At 44.1% G+C, this 25,370-nt stretch overlaps 1 protein-coding gene and 1 pseudogene across 13 annotated transcripts in view; both read left to right on the top strand.

Moving 5' to 3' along the window:
- Nucleotides 1-14,551, top strand: part of LOC136308404 (HAUS augmin-like complex subunit 2) — a 31,385-nt pseudogene extending 16,834 nt beyond the window's left edge.
- Nucleotides 1-25,370, top strand: part of PTPRT (protein tyrosine phosphatase receptor type T) — a 956,692-nt gene that overhangs the window by 52,352 nt on the left and 878,970 nt on the right. The window lies entirely within an intron of this gene.

The following is a 25,370-nucleotide window of genomic DNA, read 5'->3' on the forward strand; positions in this document are numbered from 1 at the left end:
TTAAAAAAATTTAAAAAATTTTATTTTTTATTAAGTTAAACAAGAGTTCTGTTTTAATTTATCATGTTTCTTTTTTCCCCCCTTATTAACTCAGGCATAAGTGAGGAATTTGATTAAATGCTTTCTTAGTGTCTGTGGAGTTAAAATGTTTGCTTTTTAATGTATTAACATGGTGATTATTTTTAATGGGCCTCTGTTCTTAGGGATGAACTCTATTAGGACATGGTGTGATATTTTTAAAAATGCTTTCCTAGTTTCTATTTGCTAAGTGCTTAATTAGGATTTTTGTTTATGTTCATAAGTTAGATTGATTTCAAGTCTTTTTTTTTCCTTTCTCTCTAGTCTCTGCCAAAATCTGTTATTAGTATTATGGTGGCTTTGTTTAACAAATAAAAGCTTGACTAAATAAATCACTTCTGAATTCATCTAGGCTTAAATGTTTCTTTGAGCCCTAATTCTTTGACAAGACAAAGGATATTTTAAATAGAAAATGAATCATTTCTTAAAAGAAAACTTATATTTGGTTAAGGGAAATGGTGTTATTTCCTGTCAAGTCAACTTTTAAAATTATTATAGAAGTAATGCATAATCATTATAGAACAATTAGAAAATTCTAAAAGTGAAAGGAATCTAAAAGTCATTGTACTAACATCTATATAAGACTGGAAAAAAGCAGGTCTGTCATGGAACAAGAAGAAGGCAGTGGAAGCAGGGATAGAGGTATTATTGCTAATTTTGGCATGAATAAGATAAAAAGCATGACAGATTTTTGAAATTTTCTTCTGGATCCTGTAGTAGATTGTTTTCAGAGGTGTCTGCCTCCAAAGTCTCTTTTTTTAATTATTCTTTTTTAAGTGAGAGGAGGGGAGATAGTGAGACAGACTCCCGCATGTGCCCCAACCAGGATCCACCTGGCAAACCCCATCTGGGACCAATACTTCAATCATCCAAGCTATTTTTAATGCCTGAGGCTGACGTGCATGGACAACTGAGCTATCCTCAGAGCTCAGGCTGATACTTGAGCCAGTCAAGCCACTGGCTGAGGGAGGGGAAGAGGGAGAAAAGGGGGAGAAGGTGGGAGGAAGAAGCAGATGGTCGCTTCTTTTGTATGCCCTGACTGGGAATTGAACCCAGGGTATCCATATGCCGGGCCGATGCTCTGTCCACTGAGCCAACAAGCCAAGGACATCAAAGTCTCTTGATGCTGTTCTTTTTCTCTGTTTGCAATATGTGAAAATTAAGTTGTATGTTTTTTCTCTTGTTCTCTTTATTCTTCTGTGAACAGGATGTGATCTGTTCAGAAACCATATTTATTGAGAAAACAGGAAGGGACAATTACATTATTTATGTCTGTGGTAGTTGAACATTCTCTTTCGTCTTATGGCTGTGGGAGAAGGTCCATAGGTTTGGCTTTTAAAAATTACTTTTGCGTTGATACCAGGCTTAAAAAAATTTCTGCTCCTGTGTGATGTTCTTTAATCCAGGGGTGGGGTTTGGGGTGAGGGAGAAGACAACATATCCCAGCATTTTTCTGCTTTCCCTCAGGATCTGTCTAGATTTCTGGGATTCACATTGTCTCTGGGTCAATGAAATAAAACCCTTAGGAACTTATAAACCCCTGTGGTTCAGTGTTTGAATGGCATCATGTTCTAGGAGTACAAAGATAATTCAAAGGACATGTAATTATTTACTCATGTCTATTAAGGACTGTTTATTAATGGGAATCTAAATACATATTTTACAACTTTCTCTTCTACCCTTGCCCCATTTGTAAAGTCTTTGTAACATAGATCAACTTAGTTTCTTTCCTTTTGTTTCCTGCCTCTCTGTTTCTATCTCTTTTTCTGTGTTCTCTGATCCTGTATCACAAAATCCCTAAAAAAAAAGGACTTTGGAGTGGGGACGGGGAAGTGGAGGCAGAGGAGAAGCTAACAGCTAATGGTAGCTAGCTTCCTGGTGGTGAGGGGAGGGGAGGAAGTTGGCAAAGAATCAGTCCCTTTTTCTCATCGGAGTAGAAAGATGGCGTCAGAAAGGGTATGGGAGGGCGGGGCTCAGTAACTATGTGGTTGTGCAGATATGTAACTATGTGGTTGTGCAAATATGTAACTATGTGTTTGTGCAGATATATAACTATGTGGTTGTGCAAATATGTAACTATGTGTTTGTGCAGATATGTAACTATGTGGTTGTGCAGATATGTAACTATGTGTTTGTGCAGATATGTAACTATGTGGTTGTGCAAATATGTAACTATGTGTTTGTGCAGATATGTAACTATGTGGTTGTGCAAATATGTAACTATGTGTTTGTGCAGATATGTAACTATGTGGTTGTGCAAATATGTAACTATGTGGTTGTGCAGATATATAACTATGTGGTTGTGCAAATATGTAACTATGTGTTTGTGCAGATATGTAACTATGTGGTTGTGCAAATATGTAACTATGTGGTTGTGCAAATTAGAACAAGATGCAGCCCCCTGTGGCCGGAGGTATGGGGAAGTAGGCAACTTCATTCAGGCCCCTTGCTCTTTTGCAGGGGACACTGCGAAGAGTCGCGGGGAGTGGCCCTGACAGGAGGGACCGGAGCTCTGCCTGCCCTCCTCTCCCAGGGAGGCTGGGAGCCTGTTGGAAAGCCTGGGGAAGCAGCCATCAATGATGTGGTTAAAACCACAGGTTCAGACGTTTACTGAACTGACTCAGGAGTGCCGTGGCTGGGCTCGGGGCTAGGCGGGAGCGACTAAGACAAGCAAACGGGCTGGGTCTTCGTGGAGAGCCTCGTGGAGCTTCAGCTTTGTGGGGCTGCTGGTCAGAAAACCATACTAGATATAAACACACATATACTGTAGTGCTCTGTGTATGTCTATATAAACACTCATTTATGTATAAACATAGTTTAAAGATACATATTTAAAATGATGACGAAAGGGACCTTATTCTCATATATTATTATGTATGATATGTGTAGTTTAAGAATGCACTGGGGGCCCTGGCCGGTTGGCTCAGTGGTAGAGTGTCGGCCTGGCGTGCAGAAGTCCCGGGTTTGATTCCCGGCCAGGGCACACAGGAGAAGCGCCCATCTGCTTCTCCACCCCTCCCCCTCTCCTTCCTCTCTGTCTCTCTCTTCCCCTCCTACAGCCAAGGCTCCATTGGAGCAAAGATGGCCCGGGCGCTGGGGATGGCTCCTTGGCCTCTGCCCCAGGCGCTGGAGTGGCTCTGGTTGCAACAGAGCGACGCCCCGGAGGGGCAGAGCATCGCCCCCTGGTGGGCAGAGCATCACCCCCTGGTGGGCGTGCCGGGTGGATCCCGGTCGGGCGTATGCGGGAGTCTGTCTGACTGTCTCTCCCCGTTTCCAGCTTCAGAAAAATACAATACAAAAAAAAAAAAAAAAAAAAAGAATGCACTGGGGCATCTGTCCTAGGTACAGACCACCCCCTTATTGGGAAACTCGTAGCCCAGCCAGGCCTGGACTGCAGCCAGAGTGGGCTTGCAGCTGGTAACCTACAGTTTGATTTTTGTTTTTCTTTCGGATATCCTGGAGGCTAGTGAAGCCAATGGCTTCGCACCCCTGTGGTCTGAAAGCCCAGACCCATTTATTCAGGTGCAGTGGTAGAAGCGGGGAGCCTGGTGAAGACCTGCCTCCCTTCTTCAACTTCTTGCTATTCGAGAAGTCTTTTCTTACTGTGGGACCTTTCTCTCTTGGCGCCATATTCTGAGGAGGTACTGCTCTGCCTTCTGACCTTTCCACCTGACCGTTTCGGGGCCCCTAGTAGTGTTTGTGCTGGGACAGGCTGGAAAGGGTGAGCCGGTAACCTCAAGATTGTCGAGAGCAACAAAGTGCCTGATCTGTTGTAGGAGCTTGAGGCTTTCCAAGCTCTGCATGTTGTCGTCTGTGAGGGGATGAATACAGCAATTGGTCCAAAACAAGAGTGAATGCAGATCAGTTGTCAGTTGGTCCTTTTTCTTTATCTTCCCTTATTAAAAGTTCTCTGAGCCCTTTTGAATCTATTAGTCCCTCTTTATGGCTGCCATGAAAGTGTCCGGTTGAGTACGTCCTATGCGGTCCCCTGGAGCGCCTCAGGCTGTCTTCATCTGCCTCTGAGATGATTACCTGGTCCGGACTTGCTCTGCTTCTCAGCCTTGGTGGAGCAGGTCATCTCTATCCTCTTCCTGCATCCAGCTAACACTGCCTTTCCCTGCTCAGTGCTCGAAAGAACCACGTTCATTCCAGCCCCTGCCGTGGAAAGAAGGCAACCTTTCCTGAGCTCCTATCGTGCCATGGCGCTTGTCAGTAGGAAGGATTAAGCAATAGCTAGAAATATTCAGAGTGGCATCTGTGGGAAGAAAGTTGGGAAAATCGATCAATCAATACAAGACTCAATCAAAACCAGGTGAGAGGTGGAGGTTAGCCCAGATCTGGCGTGCGCAGAACCTGTCTCCCTGCCGGCAGAAACAGAGCAAGGCCCTGGCTCTTCAGGTTCAGACGCCCTCCCCGCCCTCGGGGAAGTTCTCTGTGGAATGCTACGCTGGAGGACATGTCAGTGGCCCTTCCTCCCTCGGATGCTTTAACCTCTTTCCGGGCCTGCATTTGCCACAGGGAGCCACACTGCACTGAGTTGTGCCTTAGTTGGTGGCCTGAGCTCTCTGCTATGTCAGCCCTTCTGGACGATGCTTGTGGGTGCCATGACGTGGCTAGGGGCTGGCTGGGGAGCAGGCTTGGAGTGATGTCTCCGCCAGGCTTTTATTTTTTTTAAATTTTCCTTTTTCTTTTTGTGACTGCAGTATTTCTCTTATCTAGCATTACAGAGGACTCCAAAGGAGGGAGAAGTAGCTCACAAGCATACGTAATGCTGCCCCTCCAAATATTTCACCCTGGCCGTATTTCATTTCCTGTTGCAGTGAGGAGAAGGAATGAAAATCAGACTCTTAGGTCTATTTCTCGTTCATGCAGAATGCGGGGCAGCTACTGCTGGTTGGGGGGCTCTCCAGGGCAGCCCTCCTTCCAGCGAGGGTTCTGGGACCCAGCTCGGAAGCTGCACTCCATGGATTTATTTATTTATTTATTTACTTATTATTATTATTTTGTATCTTTGTGAAGTTGGAAACGGGGAGGCAGTCAGATAGACTCCCGCATGCGCCTGACCGGGATCCACCCAGCACGCCCACCATGGGGCGATGCTCTGCCCATCCGGGGCATTGCTCTGTTGCGACCAGAGCCATTCTAGCGCCTGAGGCAAAGGCCATGGAGCCATCCCCAGCGCCCGGGCCATCTTTGCTCCAATGGAGCCTCGGCTGCGGGAGGGGAAGAGAGAGACAGAGAGGAAGGAGAAGGGGAGGGGTGGAGCAGCAGATGGGCGCCTCTCCTGTGTGCCCTGGCCGGGACTCGAACCCGGGACTTCTGCATGCCAGGCTGACGCTCTACCACTGAGCCAACCAGCCAGGGCCAGATTTATTTTTTTATTGATAAGCAATCACTTCTGTTTATTTCAGGGCATAAAATAATACTTTGTAGATCCATGGGTGATATTAAGTTATAACCCTATTTAAATATTCATGCCCGACCTGTGGTGGCGCAGTGGATAAAACGTTGACCTGGAATGCTGAGGTCGCCAGTTCGAAACCCTGGGCTTGCCTGGTCAAGGCACATATGGGAGTTGATGCTTCCTGCTCCTCCCCCCTTCTCTCTCCCTTCTCTGTCTCTCTTTCTCCTCTCTAAAATGAATAAATAAAATCTTTTAAAAAAATATTCATAGGGCATTTTATTTTTTACAGAGATAAGTTCTAAAAATTATAAAGCAAGATAAATGAATCATAATACACATATGAAAATTAGATTAAAAATGTCGATTGTGCCTGTCATTCACTGTCCTGGCGTTAAAGCTGTTGCAGAAATTCATACTTAGATTGTCACCAGGTATTCCAACATTTACAGACAGAGGTGCTGTCAGAAAGGTCTTTCTCTGGTTTTAGCAAAGAGAAAGCATCCAAACTTTATTCTTTTAAAAAATTATTTTATTGATTTTAGAGAGAGAGAAAGAGAGAGAGAGAAAGAGGAACATCTATCTGTTCCTGTGTGTGTCCTGACTAGGGATTGAACTTCTGGGCTTTGGGAAGATGCTGTAACCAACCGAGCTATCTGGCCAGGGCCCAAATTTTATTCTTAACTACTCACCTGATTTAACTTTGGTAATGGTACCGTTTCTCCTACCAAATTTATTTTTCTCAAGTTCTAGTTTTCTATCTGGTTTTATTAAAAGCAAAAGACAATTCAACCTAATATCAGTAGAAATTGTGACCTTCCGTGCAGTATTTGATATAGAAACAAACATTGATTTTGACATATCTTTTTTATTCAAATACAATTCATGGTCCAAGAACATTCAAATAAGGCGCCAGAAAGAAGCAGGTGTTAACAATCGGTCTTCAATCATCGCAGCCAGTGATGCCACGCTTGCTTGCCTGCAATCTTGCCGACATAAAACCACGTCCACGCCTCAGTGGCCACCAAACCTTTCAGTTGAGCTTCCTTAAATGTGAGTGGTTGAAGCTACCCGTTTGAGCACTAGTTACCCTTCTTCCGCAAGCTCTGAATAGCTGTAGAGATCTCAGTAGGGGTTGGAGGAGCCAGCTTAACCTTGGTATGAATATGGCTGTCAGAATATGGCCAGTGGAAGCTTGGAGTAAGTCACAGCAGTGTTTTTTCAGTGCCGGGACCTTCTCTGTGAGGTTGTGGACAAACGGGGCTATGGTGCTAGCACAGGAAGAAAGTCTGTGGACTCACAGCCGGCGGAGTGTCACTCCGCCTCCCAAGGATCCACCGAATGGTCATGTATGTTTACTACTAGTAAGCACTGCGGCTGTGAGTCATATTCCTCCTCTTCCTGCTACTGCTATTACTGTTACCAAGATGCTTTCGTCTCCTACTGAGGGTGGGAGATTGGGAATGACTGGAGGGGTGGGTGTCATTCTTAGAACAGAATTTTATTGTTCAGTGTTTAAATAGTGTGGCGATTCTGAAATCTGTAATGTCTTCCCATGTTGTAGGGGAAGTATTGGCCTCTGTTGAAAAGGGGCAGCCTGAGAGAATGAGAGCATTCAGGTGATGTCTTTCTCTTTCTTGTGTGAACTCTCCCACCGAAGATTATCGATAGAGAGCAATGCAGCAATGGAGTAGTCAGGCATGGCTACCCCAGCGGGCGAGGCTGTTTCATAAATGTAACAATGTATCTTTTCCTTCATATTTGTCTAGAATGTACCAATCATCAGCCACTTTCTTTTCATCTCAAGGAACACATGGTGACTAAGTACAAAGTTTTCAGTGCTTTAAATGCATTTGACAAACCTCCCAAGTGCCTTTCGTTTTTTGAAATCAATTACTTTATCCAGAATGCCTCCCTAACCGATTTCATTCAATTACCACCTTTCTGTGGCTTTCCTTTCAACAACATAATTTGCTTTTAATAATTAATATAAAAGAATTCAAAAATGTACTCGCGGAGCTCACTTTGAAAGCACTCTAATCAATCAGCAGAGTCTGGGGGTTTGCGACAGAGGTCTCAATGGCCACAGCACCCCTTTACCGTGCTTAGTTCTGATAGAAGCCAGATTTGTAATGCGTCCTCATATGGCGGGCCAGACCGGTGAAGGCCAAGAATGGCTTTCCAGTGGACAAGGATCCACACGATTGCTTTCAGGTCCTTTCAGAGTGAAAACAGTGGCATCGTTGATCACATCAGAATTACAATGGAAATTTTGCTCAACCCAGTACAGATTTAAGCATGGATAGCTGCCTAGTACTGATAGCTCAGTCTAGCTACTGCGTGTTCTTAACCTTAGCCTTCATTCTGCGTTACAGCGTCTCTTACAGACACGGCGGGAGGGGGCACTTATTGACGAGAACTTCTGTTCTGTCGTCAGTGATCCACGAGGTCTGAGTTGCTGGTGTAACGTTGGCCGTTCTCCACCCGTTCAGGGTGCGAGGTAGAAAAGAGGGGGCAGGGTCGGGCATCAATCAGGAAGAATCTGAATTTAAAATCCCAAATGTAAGTTAGTTTCTGATTTTGAGCGAGTTACTTCTCCTCTTGGAACCCTTACTTATGAATTTCTTATATATAAACTTAGGGTAATACTTAGCTCATAAATTTGTTTCTCCTCTTAGCATTTATGGCCCGCTAATACACTGTTAGCTCATAAATTCCAGATCTTCATTTCTAAGAGTCAGTTGATGTTGAGCCCTGTTTAATTTTGCTGGTTTATGTTGCTCATTCTTTATCGTTCATTGCACTTTTAGTCTCCTCCTCCAGGGGGGCAGGTGCCAGGTGTCTTTGTTTATTGCACTGATGCAGAACGGTGCCCGGCACGTAGTAGGCACTCAATAACTATTTGCTGGGTCGGTCAATGTGTGAATTATCGTCTCTGTTGCCCATGCATTGTCAGTGTTTCTTTGCGTTGGGTTGGGAGGTTTTCCTTCCAGGTGATCTGTCTTGTGGATTATGTTTTGTGTGAGCGCTCATTAAGTCCAGTCTCAGCGCAGCCTGACTGATGAGTGCACGTGGGTCCACGTGCGTGGCCAGGGGAGCCAGCCTGGGATTAACCCCTGGCCTCGGCTAGCTACTCCTCGGAAGAGACCAAGCCTGTGTGGAGATGTAGCCAGATTGTTGTGCGTGCAGAATCTAATTTATCATTGCCCAGTGTCTCCTGGGAAGGACATGGGTTTATATCATTATTAAACAGTAATTGATTACAAAGTTCGGCTGTGAAATGTACAATTATTGAATTACTCTGTATTAGCTCATAAATTTCATTGGTTAATAAAATTATATAGGTTTCAGGTGTACAGTTCTGTAATACATCATCTGTGTATTGTATTGTGTGCTCACCACCCCAAGTCTCCTTCCTTCACCGTTTATCCCCCTTGACCCTCTTTGACCTCCCGACTCCCCTTTGCGCTGCTAATCACCATTCTGTTATCTGTGTCTGTGAGTGTTTTCCCCCACCTTTTTCACCCCGCCCCCGCCCCTCCCCTCGCAGCTGTCAGTCGGTTCTCTGTATCTGTGAGTCTGTTTCTATTTCATTTTTTAGTTCATTTTGTTTATTAGATTCCACATATGAGTGAAATTATAAATTATATGGTACTGTCTTTCTCCAACTGGCTTCTTTCACTGAGCATAATAATCTCCAGGTCCATCCATGCTGTCACAAAAGTAAGTAGGATTTCCTTTTTTTTTTTTTTTTTTACAGCTGAGTAGTATTCCATCGTGTAAATGTACCACATCTTTTTTTTTGTATCTGTCTGAAGCTGGAAACGGGGAGAGACAGTCAGACAGACTCCCGCATGCGCCCGACCGGGATCCACCCGGCACGCCCACCAGGGGCGACGCTCTGCACACCAGGGGGCGATGCTCTGCCCCTCCGGGGTGTCGCTCTGCCACGACTAGAGCCACTCTAGCGCCTGGGACAGAGGCCAAGGAGCCATCCCCAGCGCCCGGGCCATCCTTGCTCCAATGGAGCCTTGGCTGCGGGAGGGGAAGAGAGAGACAGAGAGGAAGGAGGGTGGGGGTGGAGAAGCAAATGGGCGCTTCTCCTATGTGCCCTGGCTGGAAATCGAACCCAGGTCCCCCGCACGCCAGGCTGACGCTCTACCGCTGAGCCAACCGGCCAGGGCCTGTACCACATCTTTTTTGTCTACTCATCAACTGATGGACACTTGGGCTGCTTCCAAATCTTGGCTATTGTAAATAACACTGCAACATAGGGGTACATATATTTTTTCAAATTAATATTTCAAGTTTCTTTGGGTATATTCCCAAAAGTGGAATCGCTGGGTCATAAGGCAGTTCCATTTTTAATTTTTTTTGTGGGTTTTTCCCCCTCTTTTTTGCAGTTGAATTCTAGTTTCAAGGCTTTATGATCAGAAAATATGCTTGGTACAATTTCAATTTTTCTAAATTTGCTGATATTGTCTTTGTGGCCCAACATATGGTCAATTCTTGAGAATGTTCCATGTACACTAGAGAAAAATGTATACTCTGTCGCTTTGGGATGAAGTGTCCTGTAGATGTCTATCATATCCAGGTGTTCTAGTATTTCGTTTAAGGCCACTATATCTTTATTGATTCTCTGTTTGGATGACCGATCTAGAACCGTCAGCGGTGTATTGAGGTCTCCAAGTATGATTGTATTTTTGTTAGTTTTTGTTTTAAGGTCAATAAGTAGCTGTCTTATATATTTTGGTGCTCCTTGGTTTGGTGCATATATATTAAGGATTGTTATGTCTTCTTGATTCAACTTCCCCTTAATCATTATGAAATGACCATTTTTGTCTCTGAGTACTTTTTCTGTCTTGTAGTCAGCATTATTAGATATGAGTATTGCTACACCTGCTTTTTTTTGGGTGTTGTTTGCTTGGAGTATTGTTTTCCAGCCTTTCACTTTGAATTTGTTTTTATCCTTGTTGCTTAGATGTGTTTCTTGTAGGCAGCATATAGTTGGATTTTCTTTTTTAATCCATTCTGCTACTCTGTGTCTTTTTATTGGTAAGTTTAATCCATTTACATTTAGTGTAATTATTGACACTTGTGGGTTCCCTACTGCCATTTTATAAATTGCTTTCTGTTAGTTTTGTATCTAGTTTGATTCTTCTCTTTTGTTTTTCTATCATTTGTTTTTGTTTGTTTGTGTTCCATACTTCTTTCCTCTGTTGCTACCTTTTTTAAGTCAAGTGTTTTTGTGGTGGTTTTTTTAAGGGTGGTTACCATTAAGTAATGAAAAGGGTACCTACCATATTCATTGTAGTACCCTATCTTATAAGTATTTCTGCACTTCATCATCCTTTGCTACTGTTAATCTCCATCCTCTCCCCCCTTTCTTTCCTTTGTTGTCACAGTTTAAGTTTGGTTTTATTGTGTTCTTGGTGGAGCTGTTACTTGTGGTGTTGTTTTCTTTTGTTCTTTGAATCTGGTTGGAAAACCCCCCTTAGTATTTCCTGGAGTGGGGGCTTTCTGTTGATAAATTCTCTCATCTTTTCTGTATTTGTGAATGTTTTTATATCTCCTTCATACTTGAAGGATAGCTTTGATGGGTATAGTATTCTTGGCTGAAAGTTCCTCTCTTTCAGGGCTTTAAATATTGGGGTCCACTCTCTTCTAGCTTGTAGAGTTTCTGCTGAGAAATCTGATGATAATCTAATAGGCCTTCCTTTATATGTTGTACTCTTCTTTTCCCTGGCTGCCTTGAGAATTTTTTTTTTGTCATTGGTTTGTGTCATCTTTATTATGATGTGCCTTGGAGTGGGTTTGTTGGGGTTAAGAAAACTTGGTGTTCTGTTTGCTTCTTGAATTTGAGGCTTTAGTTCCTTCCACAGGCTTGGGAAGTTCTCGTCTATTATTTGTTTGAGTATATTCTCCATTCCATTTTCTTTCTCTTCTCCCTCTGATATACCTATTATTCTTATGTTATTCTTTCTGATGGAGTCAGACAATTCCTGTAGGGCTTTCTCATTTTTTATTATTTTTGAGTCTCTTTCTTCTTCTCTCTGTTGTGCCTCAAGTTGTTTGTCTTCTATTTCACTAATCCTATCTTCAATCTGGGCTGTTCTGTTAGCTAAGCTTGTTACCTCGTTTTTCAGCTCGTGAATTGAGTTTTTCATTTCTGTTTGATTTGTTTTTATAGTTTCAATTTCCTTGGTAATATATTCTTTGTGTTCATTGAGTTGTTTTCTGATCTCCCTATATTGCCTTTCTGTGTTTTCTTGTATATCTCTGAGTATTTTTAAGATTTCTAGTTTAAATTCTCTGTCATTTAGCTCCAAGGCTTCCAATATGTTAAGTCTTTTCTCCATAGATTTTTCCACATCTATTTGTGTTGCCTCTCTTTCTTTTGTATCCATAATATTCGATTTCCTCTTTCTTATCGGCATCTGAGGGTGGTCTTATTGATAGCACGCAGGCGCACTCCCTCACGGCTTGAATGAGCGTCGCTGCGGTAGCTTCCTCCACACCCTCGTCTCTCAGATTCAAGTGATAACAGTCCTTTTGCTTTCAGTTTGTGTGGAACTCCGGAATGCTCCGAGGATAAATTTTTCTGTTTCTAGTTGATAAATTTGTTGTGATTTAGGGGAGAGCTGTCGGAGGCGCTTCTCACGGCGCCATTTCCGTGACATCACTCTCCATTTTTAATTTTTTGAGATGACTTCATACTGCTTTTCACAATGGCTGCAAGAGTCTGCATCCCCACCAGCAGTAGGGGGCTCCCTTTCCTCAGATCCTCGCCAGCACTTGTTTGTTGACTTATTGATGATAATGATTCTGACAGGTGTGAAGTGATATGTCATTGTGGTTTTAATTTGCATTTCTCTGATGATTAATGACGTTGAACATCTTTTCATATGCCTGTTGGCCATCTGTATGTCCTCTTTAGAGAAATGTCTCTTCAGGCCCATTATCCACTTTTTAATTGGATTGTTTCTCATTTTGGTGTTGAGTTTTATAAGCTCTTTATGAATTTTGGATATTAACCCCTTATCAGATACATCATTTGTGAATATATTCTTCCACTGAGTGAGTTGTCTTTTCATTTTGTTGATGGTTTCCTTTGCTGTGCAAAACCTTTTCTTTTAAAGGTTCTAGCCATTGAGTTTAGAGAGAGGAAGAGAGAGGAAGGGAACGAGTGGGAAGCATCAACTCATGGTTGTTTCTTGTATGTGCCTTGACTGGGCTTTCGAACTGACGATCTCGGCATTCCAGGTTGAAGCCCCATCCACTCGCCACCACAGGTCAGGCACTGTGCAAAAACTTTTTAGTTTGATGTAGTCCTATTTGTTTATTTTTTCTTTTGTTTCCCTTGTCCGAGGAGATTTATCAGAAAAATAATACAATGAGAAATAGCTGAGATTTTACTGCCTGTGTTTTCTTCTAGGAGTTTTATGGTTTTGAGTCTAATATTTAAGTCTTTAATCCATTGTGAGTTTATTCTAGTGTACGGTGTAAGAAGATAACCTAGTTTCATTTTTTTTGCATATATCTGTCCAATTTTTTCAGCACCATTCACTGAAGAGATTATCCTCACTCTGTTGTATATTTTTGCCTCCTTTGTCAAATGTTTGTGTGTGTGTGACAGAGACAGAGGGACAGATAGGAACAGATAGACAGGAAGGGAGAGAGATGAAAAGCATCAATTCTTCGTTGCAGCTCCTTAGTTGTTCATTGATTGCTTTCTCATTTGTGTCTTGATGGGGGGGGGCTGCAGCAGACTGAGTAACCCCTTGCTCAAGCTGATGAGCCTTGCTCAAATCAGATGAGCCTGTGCTCAAGCTGGTGACCTCGGGGCCTCAAACCTGGGTCTTCCGTGTCCCAGTCCAATGCTCTATTCACTGTGCCGCCGCCTGGTCAGGCTGTCAGATGTTAATTGACCATAAAGGCGTGGGTTTGATTCTGGGCTCTCTAGTCTGTTTCATTGATCTATCTGTCCATTTTTATGGCAGTATCATGCTCTTTTGGTTACTATGACCTTGTAGTGTAGCTTGATATCAAGTAGTATGATTCCTCCAACTTAGTTCTTCCTTCTCAGGATTGCTGTTGCTATTCAGGGTCTTTTGTGGTTCCATGTAAATTTTTGGAATATTCGTTCCAGCCCTGTGAAATATGCCATTGCTACCTTGATAGGAGTTGCATTATATCTATAGATGGCTTTGGGTAGTATGGACATTTTAATGATGTTAATTCTTCCTATTTGTGTGGCTGCTTGAGCTCCAGCCATTGCATGTGGAGTAGCAGGATGGAGGTAGAGAAGAGCGTATTTCTTCTCTTTTAAGACTTCCTGGGAGGTGGGTCTCAGCCATAGGTGCGGTGAACCCTGGGGACCCGACATCCAGGACAAACACTGCCGGGCTACTTACTGCTGGGCCATTTCGTAGCTATAGGGACAGCCACTCAGGAGATGTTCAGTACATCTAAGGAATCAGCTCCTTGCTTTGTGAACTTCTCCGGGCTATGGCAGATCACAAATATTCAAGCTGAAATCACTCAGGAACATCTGGAAATTGAACTTGTAAGACTAGAAAAAGATCCAGCAGATATTGTTCATCCTTCCTTTGTGGCTCAAGTGTCCTGCCCTGCAGAGCCTGGGTAATCACTGGGAGCAGTGCTGAACGGGAAGAAAGAGGCCCTAAGCAAAGGCGGCTGAGACCCGTGCGCCAGGCACACCTGCCTGTGGAATACGTTGATCACGGAGACCGGGGTACATTTGCTGGAGTTGGCTGTGACTTTCACTGAGAGGTCAGCAGCCTATCCAGAAGCAATTAGACATATCCCTCATTTAGATGGAATTCTAAAGAAGATGAGCAAGGCTCTCACCAAGACAGATGTTTTGGTGACAGAGAAGCACGGGCAGAGGTTATACTCAAGTGGCAGGAACAACAGAAGGCAGTCTCCTATTGTCACTCCAAAGTATTAGCTGAAGAAAATCATCTTCACAAAGACGATGCTATAATACCTCCTTCCCCTTTCACTTCTAAAGTTCATGTCCAAACTATAAATGCCAAGGGATTCAGCTGATTCGGTTAGGCAAAAACGACTTATTTTTGCTTATCTGTGTAGTCATCTGAAGCCCGTTTGTTGTCAACGTTAACATAGGTATTCTGGGCTTGCCTGGTCAAGGCACATATGGGAGTTGATGCTTCCAGCTCCTCCCCCCCTTCTCTCTCTCTGTCTCTCCCTCTCCTCTCTAAAATGAATAAATAAATTAAAAAAATTAAAAAAAAAAAAAGACAAACACGGGTGTTGATAGACTTTGCTGCTAGCAATTCTGAAAGAGCCCTCTCTGTACGGAGGTGCTGAGACCCAAAGTTCACTAAGACCCAACTTAATTTTCCTTTGTTTTTTTTTTTTTTTCATATATTTTTGTTCTACTTTTCAGTAAAACTTACGAAGATCAATCAATCAATCAATCAATCAATCAATCAATCTAAGACTCCTGGGAAGTTCTACCCCTGCTCAGACCTTTGTCACGTGGCTATGTCACAATGCAAGGGAGGCCGAACAATGGAGTCTTTTATCTGGACAACGTGGTGCAGGGAAAAAACTCGGGTGCTGCTCCTCAGCGAGGAAGGGAGGAAGAAGTTTGAGGGGCCAGCTGACAGTCTGGGGCGCAGCGTGCATTTGGAGAGACGTAGTGTGGGCAGTTCACCGGGCAGGGGCGTGGGCATGCTGGCCTGAGCACCGTCAGGCAGGACTGCCTCCGGCGACCAGCGCCGTCCTGGTGCTGGGGGCACTGGACCCAGGACGGCTTCCGTGCCGGGAGCAGTGTGCAACCCAGGAGGCAGCGCCTGTCACTCTTCCCTTGTGTTGGTTTATATTGATTGAAAGAAGATGGAGGAACCTGGGAAGTCACTTTACTCCCTTCACGTTTGTGGGCAGGAGATTCTGGAACAGAGCACTTTGTTACCCCTCTCTCAGTCCTCATCAAGCCCGAAGGGCCCCGGGGTCACTGGCATGAGCCTGCAGCAGCCTGGGTGGCGTGGCTTTCCACGCCAGCATGGAGGGCCAGGCGGGGACGGGAATCGTTATAAAAATCATTTGCATGTTTGGTGTCTGCCAGGCACTGGGCCAGGGCCTTTGGATATCAAGGAATGAAAGACACAGCTGTCATCATGAAGAACAGGGGCTCTCAAAGTGTGACCCCATTGGCATCACCTGGGAACTTGTTAGAAATGCCGATTCTACCCCAGGCCTCCTAAATCAGGAACTCTGAGGGTGGGACCCTGCAATCTTTTCATAAGCCCTGCGGGGGGGGGGGGGGTGCTGAGATGTGCTGACGTTTGATAAATCCTGGAATCTTGTAATGCTGAGACATAGCTTGCTGATCAAGAGCACTGGTTTTGGAACCCCCCAGACTGGGTTTGAATTATGGTTCAGTCACTTAGTAGCTGTGTAGTTTTTTGGGAAAGTTACCCATCTTCTCTGAACCTCAGTTTCCTCACCTGGAACAGGGAGTTGTGGCACTGTCCCGAGAACACATATAAGACTTATGTGAGCTGACAGAGTGCATGGCACTAATTAAGTGCTTCGTAAAGGGCGGCTTCTCTATGGATGGCATTATTATTGTGAATTCACGGAGTTCAAGGACATTCATATTTCAGGACCAGGATACAAATTGAAATTGAAAGGTACATTTAAATGATTTTTATTTTCTAAATGTCTACCATGTTTGATTTTTCCTGTCACTCCTTCCTGCTCAGCATGAGTAGATCATGAACTGCTTCTAAAGCGTAAAAGAAATGTGGGTAAGAGGCTTGAAGAGGCATTTAGCAGAGCAGATATGGACATTAAGCAGATGCAAAGATGCTGAATCTCATTAATCATCCGGAAATGCGAACAAGTCTACAATGAAATTTCACTACGTGTGCACCAGATTCGTTAAAAGATAAAGATACGCTGTCGAACGTTGGTGACAACATAAAGCAACTGAAGTTCTTATACACTGCTACCGGGGGTGTAAATTTGGCAGGTCCAATAAAGCTAAGTGTATGCATAATGTATGAGGTGCATTTCACTGTTAGATACAGACCTGACTGAAATGGGTAGATGTATTTACTCACAGACATGTACACGAATGTTCGCAGCATCATTTTCTGTAAGAACTAAGGAAGACTTAGAAATAACCCAAATGCCTGTAGCGGAATGGATTGATTGTGACATATTTATGCACAGGAATACTCTCCAGCGAAGATAATGAATTTTTTCATTGCAACAAAGTGAGCGAATCTCGGTCAACTTTGAGCAAGAGAAGCAGACACAGATGATAAAATAGTGTATGGTCTCGTTAATAAGTATTTCCAAAACAGGCAACAGCTAACCTATGGTGCAGGAAGTCAAGACAGTGCTTATTCTGAGCAGGGGAGGGGATGCTGACCGGAAGGGCTGAAGGGTGCTTCTGGGAGGCTGGTAGTATTTTTACTTCTCGATCTGGCTGGCAGTTACCTAAGTGTGCTTGTGAGAATTTAATAAGTGATCTCTTCATGATTTGTACACTTTTCTGAATGTATGCTTCCATCAATACTTTTATTTACATTACCCATATAAAATGTTTGTAGTAAAACAAAAAGCTATAGAATTATAGACCTGAAACCTAGATAATTTTATTAACCAATGTCACCCCGATAAAGTCAACTAAAAAAGAAAGTCGAAAGCCCATTCTACAAAAACGAAACAACAACAACAGAAAACACGAAGCATGATTAAGGGAGGCAGTAGGACTGGCATTGGCTAGAAGAATGTCAGCTGTTGTCACTTACCCTGGACCCCCGTTTCTGTACAGCTGAATGAAACAAGGGCTAACACACACCCCCACTTACCCACCCACCCGCCAGCAGGCACACAATGTCTGCTTCCGGAATGGCAGAAATAACCAGTTTCTAAGAAAACGATTTTAAAAATCTGGATCTGAGAGTGGTAGGTGAGGAAGACATCTCCAGTGTTATCCCTGGCGGTTACGGCAGGAACCTGTGAAATATTTAATGTGTTTGTGCTGTTCACTCTTTTCTAATTAGATCCTCCTGACTCTCTGGTGGGTGTGGAACATGTGGTTACCGGTCATCGTTTAAGAATGAGGATGCTAAACTGAAGAGAGTTGAAGTGGCCTGTCCAGGGTCCCTCCTCTCCCAAGTGGCCTTGGTGGGGACTCTAGCCTTGGTTGTACCTGACTTTCTGATATTGCTGTGAGGAACTTGGAGGAAACTCCCAACTCACCGCTGACCGCTCAGGCAATATGAAAAACCGCATAGATCACATCAGACACATTACAAATGGTGCCTGGGATATTACGCATAATATGTATTAGTGGTAAAGTTTTTTGTTTTTGTTTTTTTTAAACCGGTAACCTTAGAAAGGATGAATGTTGAAACAAGAAGGCTTATTTTTACTCAAACAGGCTTGCAAACAGGGCTGGACTCACGTATGTCTGTGCTCTTGGGGGGTAGCTCTGAACTTTCGAAGGACCACCTCTGGAGCCTTTTCGAGATTAGCGACATAAACCCAGCTCCTAGTTAAGGATTGTGTATCGGCGTCTCCCTTGAACTCAGAGAATGGAATAGTTGGTTTTAAATTTTTCATTTATGTACATTTCTTACCCATAAGAGAAGACATAAAACAGAACAATAGGAGAGAGGCTAGAAAATAATTTGGGATAAATTGCTTTTAAAAAAACACATTCATCTGATTGTAAAAGTCAAGTATATATATATTGAATAAAGGTTGGCAAAACCAAAGAAGTTTAAAGAATAAAATAAAATTACTTGCTATCTCCGAACCAGGGAGAACCAGATGATCGTAAACAATTAGAGTATTTTTTCCCAGAGCGTTTATGTGTATGAGAAACATGCTAAACAATAAAGATTGAGCCAGTGTATTGCTTTCTGGTTATTTTTAAAGTTATCATTATGGTGAACATTTCCCAATATTATTACATCTTCTTATTAACATTATTTTCAATGGCTACATCATAATTCGTTCAACCTTCCCTTTAATATCGGACACTTCAGATTGTTTCCAATTTTATAGTATTATAAAAAGGGCTTTAATGAACATCTTATTCATGCATTTGAATGCATCACTGATGATTTTCTTAGAATAAAAGTGGTTATTTTCCGACCATTCTTTATAGGCGTTTTAGGCTCAGAGTGCATAATAGCAAAACTTAGGATGATGCTGGAGAGTCCTCGAACCAGAATTCACGCAAGCCTTGGTTCGAATCCCGGCTCTGTCACATATGATGAGCTTATAAGCCGTGTGATCCAGGGTGGGTCGCCAAGCTCAGCGAGCCTCAGTTTCTTCACTTGTAAAATGGGAATGCAGTTTTCCATCTTCTCAGTCTATAGAGAGAATTAAAGGAGTACGTAGGTGTGGAGGAGGCTTTACTTAAATCAGACTCAGTCAAAGAAATTTTATACATTTTCATTGTCTTCTTGAAGATACAGATCAGTTTTCTAGAATTTCAGCCAAACATTGTCTCATCTTTTTAGATCAGGGGTCAGCCAAGTTTGCCCCTGGGGCCAAAGTCATCTCCCTTCTAGTTTTTGTGAATAAAGCTTTATTGGAATGCAACCCTGTCTCATTCATAGACGTCGAGTCTGTGGTGGCCTTCATGGTACCGTGGCAGAACCGAAAATGTTTATTCTCTGGCCCTTTACAGAAAAACCTAGCTGAATGCTTACCAACCACAAGATATCTATTTCTGAAGTCGTGATAGAGAAGTGCATTGCGCTTGTAAAATCAGAATTTTTCTCTGATAGCTGCTGGGCCCGGGCTCTGTGTGGCTGAGCTGACGCCATTGAATGTGAATGTGACGTTGTTACAAAAGGAACAGGAAGATATGGGCCTTTGACTTTGATCTGCGCACACATCTTTTTAGACTTCCCTGGGAAAAAGCCAGGGTGACCCTAAATGAGATTGGGGTGATTTTTATCTATGTTGTCTTATGGTTTAGAGCAAAACTCAGCGCTGCCCAACTTGAAGCTTCATTGAGGGTGTTTTGGAAGCGTTTGTCATAAGAGTGTGGGATGGGCTCTTTGCTCTTGCGACTAAAATGACCTCTTGTTCTGAAATGGGTTCTGAGACAGAATGCCTGGACTTGGCTCACAGAGTGTCTGAGAGGTTCTGTCACCCTGTCCCTGTGTGTGGGTGAGGGCTGAGCTCGACAAGGTGGTTCAGGTCACGAGGCTGGCGCTTGGCGGTCCTCCCCACCTCCTGCTCACGGTTCTTTTGACTGTATTTTCTGTCTGGGCTCAGTTTTGCTGGGGAGAAGCCAAGTGTGGTGGTGAGCTTCGGTGTTAGCCCGACCTTGGTCTGTGTACATCCTTACATCTCTGCAATTGTGTGACCTGGGGCCAGTTATTAACCAGGACCAGCAGAGTGCTAGACCCTAGAATGGAATGGCACATACATTAACTCCTGCTGGGGGGAGTCTGGGATAAACACTCGGTAAATACACGTGACTCGAGACCAATGCAAAAGCAGCCCCGTTTTCCACGTGGGAACTCTCACGCTAGAATGGGTTGTTGCTCCCAATTCTCCATCCCACCCAATCTGTTCACAGGACCTGGCACTCCCTCTGAGTACAGGGGTAGCCTGCTTCCCCACCTGGTGAGGTTGGCATCATCCCTATGACTTCTTTAAGTCGAAACATGACAGATGGAAGTAGCTGTGCCCAAGCCCCAGGAAATACCACGTGTTTCTGTCGGCCCCTTTTGTGTTCGGTCATTGCCGTGAGAACACAGGGGTGGCTGTCCTCTGGTCCAAGGAGGATGGGAGTCCTGTGGAAGAGACCTGAACCCAACTGGAGGCCCAGTCTAAGCCCAGCTGAGCCACACCCAGACCAGTTGTCCTGCAGACGGCCCGCAGACCTGCGAGCACAGAGCATGTTTTTGTTCTAAGCCACTGAGTTTAGGGCCAGCATTTTTGTGGCAAGAGCTATCGGATACAGCCATGTTTCAACGCACGTAGAATCTGCAGCTGGTCGGTATTCAACAGCGGTGTGTCCTAGCCCCATGCCGCCTGTGGCAAACACAGACCCAAACAGAAATTATAGTGTCTGCTCTTAGGAGCCCTCAAACTTGTGGTAGACGAAGAAAGAGTTAATTACGGTAAACCAGGAAAGCAGCTGTGATGGCAGTGGGCCCAGGGCATTACCGGAACACGGGGGTAGTGGATCTGGGGTGAGGGCCCATTAGGTAGGACTTCCTGGAGGAGATCGTGTGTGAGCCGGGAGGCACAAGTAGGCCTTGCCTGAGTGGTGGTGGTGGGTGAACATTGCCATCATTTATTATCACACAGGTAAGTCTGATAAGTAATTGTTGGGCTTTGGTGCAGTTTGGTATGTCATTAACTTCATGATGTTAATGTAACAACCTGTACTGGATCCCCCACCGTCACTTGGTGTTCTGGTTTGTGATCATTAATTAGTGACTGGCCCAGTGGGCTATCTGGAAGTTACTGGTTCTCCATTGGAACTTGAGATTCTTGGTTCTAGAGGGCGGACCCTGTGGTCGATGAGCTTGGACGGTGTTGAATCAGCTGCTGAATGTTACTCAATGGAAAAGCTGTTTTTTTGTACCTCCGTCTGTCCAGCTCAGTAGATTCTTTAGTGAGGCTGATGAGGCCAAAGTCAGGAGTTCAGTCCCCTGCAAGAGTCGATTAGATCCACCATCTGAAAGCCATTACCCATAAGGAACGTTTCCAACTAGGACCTAGAGTTGATGCGGCCAGAAAATGGACTGCATGATTTTTCTGAGATCACACTCAGGCAGATGATAGCTGCCAGTGCGCAGTGCTGGTTAGGGAGCTTTCAGATGACTTCGTCAGACTCCTAGTTTTGGACGAGCAAGTGAAAGTGGACCGAGGGGTTGTGGCTTGCCCAAGGCTGTTTGACTGCCTACCCAAAGGCGGTGCTGTTGGTGAGCCCCTTGAGGGCAGGTGTTCTTATCTTTGGCTTGAATTGGAAGTTGAATTGACATTTCGGGCCAGGCAGTTCTTTGTTGTGGGGGGAGGGTCTGTCTCGTGCTTTGTAGGTATTCAGAATTCCTGCCCTCTGGCCACTCGAAGCGATAGGAACTCTTCCCTTCCCCAGTTGTGACAGCCAGAAATGTCTCTAGACATTGTCAAGAGTTCTCTGGGGGACAGGCTGGCCCCTGAGTGAGAATCATGCTCTTTGCTCTGTGGTGTCACTCATGGGGTAACCAGAGGAAACCAGGATCTCCAACGGGGGGACATGGACAGAGTGGGGAACCCCCAGAGAGCCTTCCAAGATGGGGCTTTGTGTTCTCTGATCTGTGTTAGGGAGTTTTGCGATGACTTCATAAGACTTCGGTTTTGTGGATGAGTAAAAGGAGGCTATGTGTTCTCTGTTCGTGACAAACTGGGCATCCAGGCTCATGGCAAGACTTTGGCGTCCAGCTTAAAAGGCTACACCACGTTTTATCCACCTGCTTATACCCTCTGTCTCCTGGGCACCTTATTTTTTATTTATTTATTTATTTTTTTGTATTTTTCTGAAGTTGGAAACGGGGAGGCAGTCAGACAGACTCTCGCATGCACTTGACCGGGATCCACCCGGCATGCCCACCGGGGGGCAATGCTCTGCCCATCTTGAGGCGTCGCTCTGTTGCAACCAGAGCCATTCTAGCGCCTGAGGCAGAGGCCATGAAGCCATCCTCAGCGTCCGGCCAACTTTGCTCCAGTGGAGCCTTGGCTGCGGGAGGGGAAGAGAGAGACAGAGGGGAAGGAGAGGGGGAGGGGTGGAGAAGCAGATGGGCGCTTCTCTTGTGTGCCCTGGCCGAGAATCGAACCCGGGACTCCTGCACGCCAGGCCGACGCTCTACCACTGAGCCAACCGGCCAGGGCCTCCTGGGCACCTTCTTAAATTCTGCTTGACCTTCAGGGGTAGGGATGTTGGAAAAAGGCATCTCCTCAAAAGAAGTGTTGGACTGCCCTGCTCAGGGCACTGGCTACAGGGGGTGCATAACTGGGAAAGGAGACAGGAGAGAGAAGTAATCAGGAGAGGAGACGACCGTCACCAGGAAAGCTTTGCTGGCATCTACGGGTGCAGTGAGGTGGCGCACACAATGCACTGAGCATGGTGCCCGGCATGCGGGTAATGCCTAATAAATGCTGGTATTATTACTGGTATTATTAAAACTATTTATAACTCTTTTTTTTTTCCTGTAAAATAAATAAATAAAATAACTAGTTTCCAGAACACACTCCCTTAGGCTTTCTGCTCCATTAATATTCAACTTATTTAATTTTTTCAAGGTCCTGTGTTTAATTTTTTAAAAACCTAGTGAATTATTAGCATTTTAATGAATAATGACATTTAATAAATAAAAACACTAGAGAGGGCTCGAATTGTAAGCCATTTAATTTAGCACCCTATCCTAGGTTTTCTCAAGAAAGAAACAGAAAAACACAGCCTATAAGAAATTCTACACTGTGCCCAAATGTTCTCTGTAATTTGAATTTCTGGCTTTTGTTAAAACAAAATAACAAACTTTTTTTTTCAGTGGGATAATGGCCTTGCAGTATACCTAACTCCTATATATTTTATAGGCAGAAGCACCTAATGAGTGTTAATTTCATATAGAAATAACAGAGCATGTACACTCTACCAGGCATTGTTCTAAGGGCTTCAGCACTATTAGTTCATCTAGTGGTCAGCAAACTGTGGCTCGTGAGCCACATGTGGCTCTTTGGCCCCTTGAGTGCGGCTCTTTGGCCAGCTGAGGAGTACCCTAATTAAGTTAATAACAATGCACCTACCTGTATAGTTTAAGTTTAAAAAATTTGGCTCTCAAAAGAAATTTCAATCGTTGTACTGTTGATATTTGGCTCTGACTAATGAGATTGTCGACCACTGATTAATCCTATGAAGTAGGTACTGTTATTGTTCCCATTTTCTTAGATGAGTAAACTGAGGCACAGAGAGGCTTAATCACTTGCTCAGAGGCACACAGCTGGTAAGTGCAGAGCTTGGGTCCAAACCCAAGCAGTCTTGCTCTAGAATCCATTTTCTTTTTCTTTTTTCTTTTTTTTTTAAATTAATTTTAATGCAGTGACATTGATAAATCAGGGTACATATGTTCAGAGAAAACATCTCCAGATTATTTTGACATTTGATTATGTTGCATACCCCTCACCCAAAGTCAAAGTGTGTTCTGTCACCTTCTATCTGGTTTTCTTTGTGCGCCTCCCCTCCCTCCACTCCCTCTCTCCTTCCTCGCCCCCTCTCCACCCCCCCCGCCCCCCATTACCATCACATTCTTGTCCATGTCTCTGAGTCTCTAGAATCCATTTTTTTAACCATTATGTATATTGCCTGTTCATATACCAAGGAGGAGATATGGGGGGGGGGCAGTGACATAGGAAATGGTTTCCCATCCCCCCTCAGGAACGAGGAGAGAGCTAATGAACCTGCTGCTTCCTCCCTCAGTTCTTCCTCTGGGTATTTCTCAACAGCGGTCCTCACCACCTACCAGTTTCACCTCACATTAGCTCTCAGAGAAGGAGAGGGAGGCGCACTGATGATCTAATCCTTGTGTTTTATAGGGAAGAATAAAAACGCCTCTTCCTAAGCACATTGTATTTTAGGTGGCGTGTGTGTATGCGTGCGCATTTATTTGCTCCACAGTTTGGAGTAGATGGTCCTTTATGTTAATATGTGCATAGAAACGCCTAGTGCGTAGAGAAATGCAGATTATAAAGGGCATGCGTGCAAAATGGCATTTGTTATTTTTACATTTTACCGTGGCGGTTACAGCAACAATTCTACGCAGAAACGAAATGGGATGAGATGTGTATTGTTTCTCAAACAAGAGGTTCAGGAACGTCCTGTATTGTGTCAGTAATGAAGATGAGATGCCCGCAGGTGTCGTGGCGAGCATCCCCCCTCGCCACGTCCAACCCCCGGTGACTCTAAGCCTTCAGTCCACACTTGGGTTTTGTCTCTTCTTTGAGAGCGTCATCAGTGGGACCGAGTTCAGCTTCCCCACAGAGCTTGTTCTTTGGGACTTCTTTCAAAGACACATTGGCAGGTGGCTGACCCAGGATACTATTTCTGGGCTTTCCAATGGTGTTGATAGTTTTAAATCCTGTCACACAGAGATGGGAAAAGCGTGGAGTGTTTAATAAAAATATTATCAAATTAAAAATGGAGCAGGATCCAATGCGAGCTCCGCTATAAATAACTTATGAAAAGTGAAAAGATGTTTCTGTTAGCAAATTTAAAATAATCATTAGACTCCTTCAACAGATTGCTGCTAATTAGATTGAGAATTAAACAGCTTTGTATGACTGTACAGTTAATTAATAACTCATTACTTTTTTAATAAGCCAAATTCGTTTGGAAACAGAAGAGAGACAGGAAAGTTTATCATGGATGAGATGTTAGATTGGGATTATTTCTCCTTCCCTTGATGAGAGGCTGAGTTTAATTAAGGCAGGAGGCACATTTGTATCATGAAGGAGTCGCATCAGGAAACACAACCATCTAGGGGTGTTTGCTTTGGAAGTCTCCTGGGGCCACACGGGGTTAATAAAAGTTGTGCCTGAACCTCCCTACTCAACTTTTGAATTTCAGTTCACTTATGGGATAATGCTTTTTGAAGCTGTACGTGGGCACTGGTGGAGTTTCCTCCATATTGATGTTACTTTCTTTCCAGACGTACTAGGGTGTCACTTTGAAAGCGGTCCTCCATTTTCCTGCCTTCCTCCCTGCCTGCCTTCTCACTGCTATCCTTGATTCTCCTCACCCCGCACAGCCTCAAATTTCATTATTTTTTCGTCTAGTTTTCTGACCCATGGGTGACCTTCATATTACAGCATGGAA

The sequence above is a fragment of the Saccopteryx bilineata genome, chromosome 6 (assembly GCF_036850765.1).
Source record: "Saccopteryx bilineata isolate mSacBil1 chromosome 6, mSacBil1_pri_phased_curated, whole genome shotgun sequence".
Lineage (NCBI taxonomy): Eukaryota > Metazoa > Chordata > Mammalia > Chiroptera > Emballonuridae > Saccopteryx > Saccopteryx bilineata.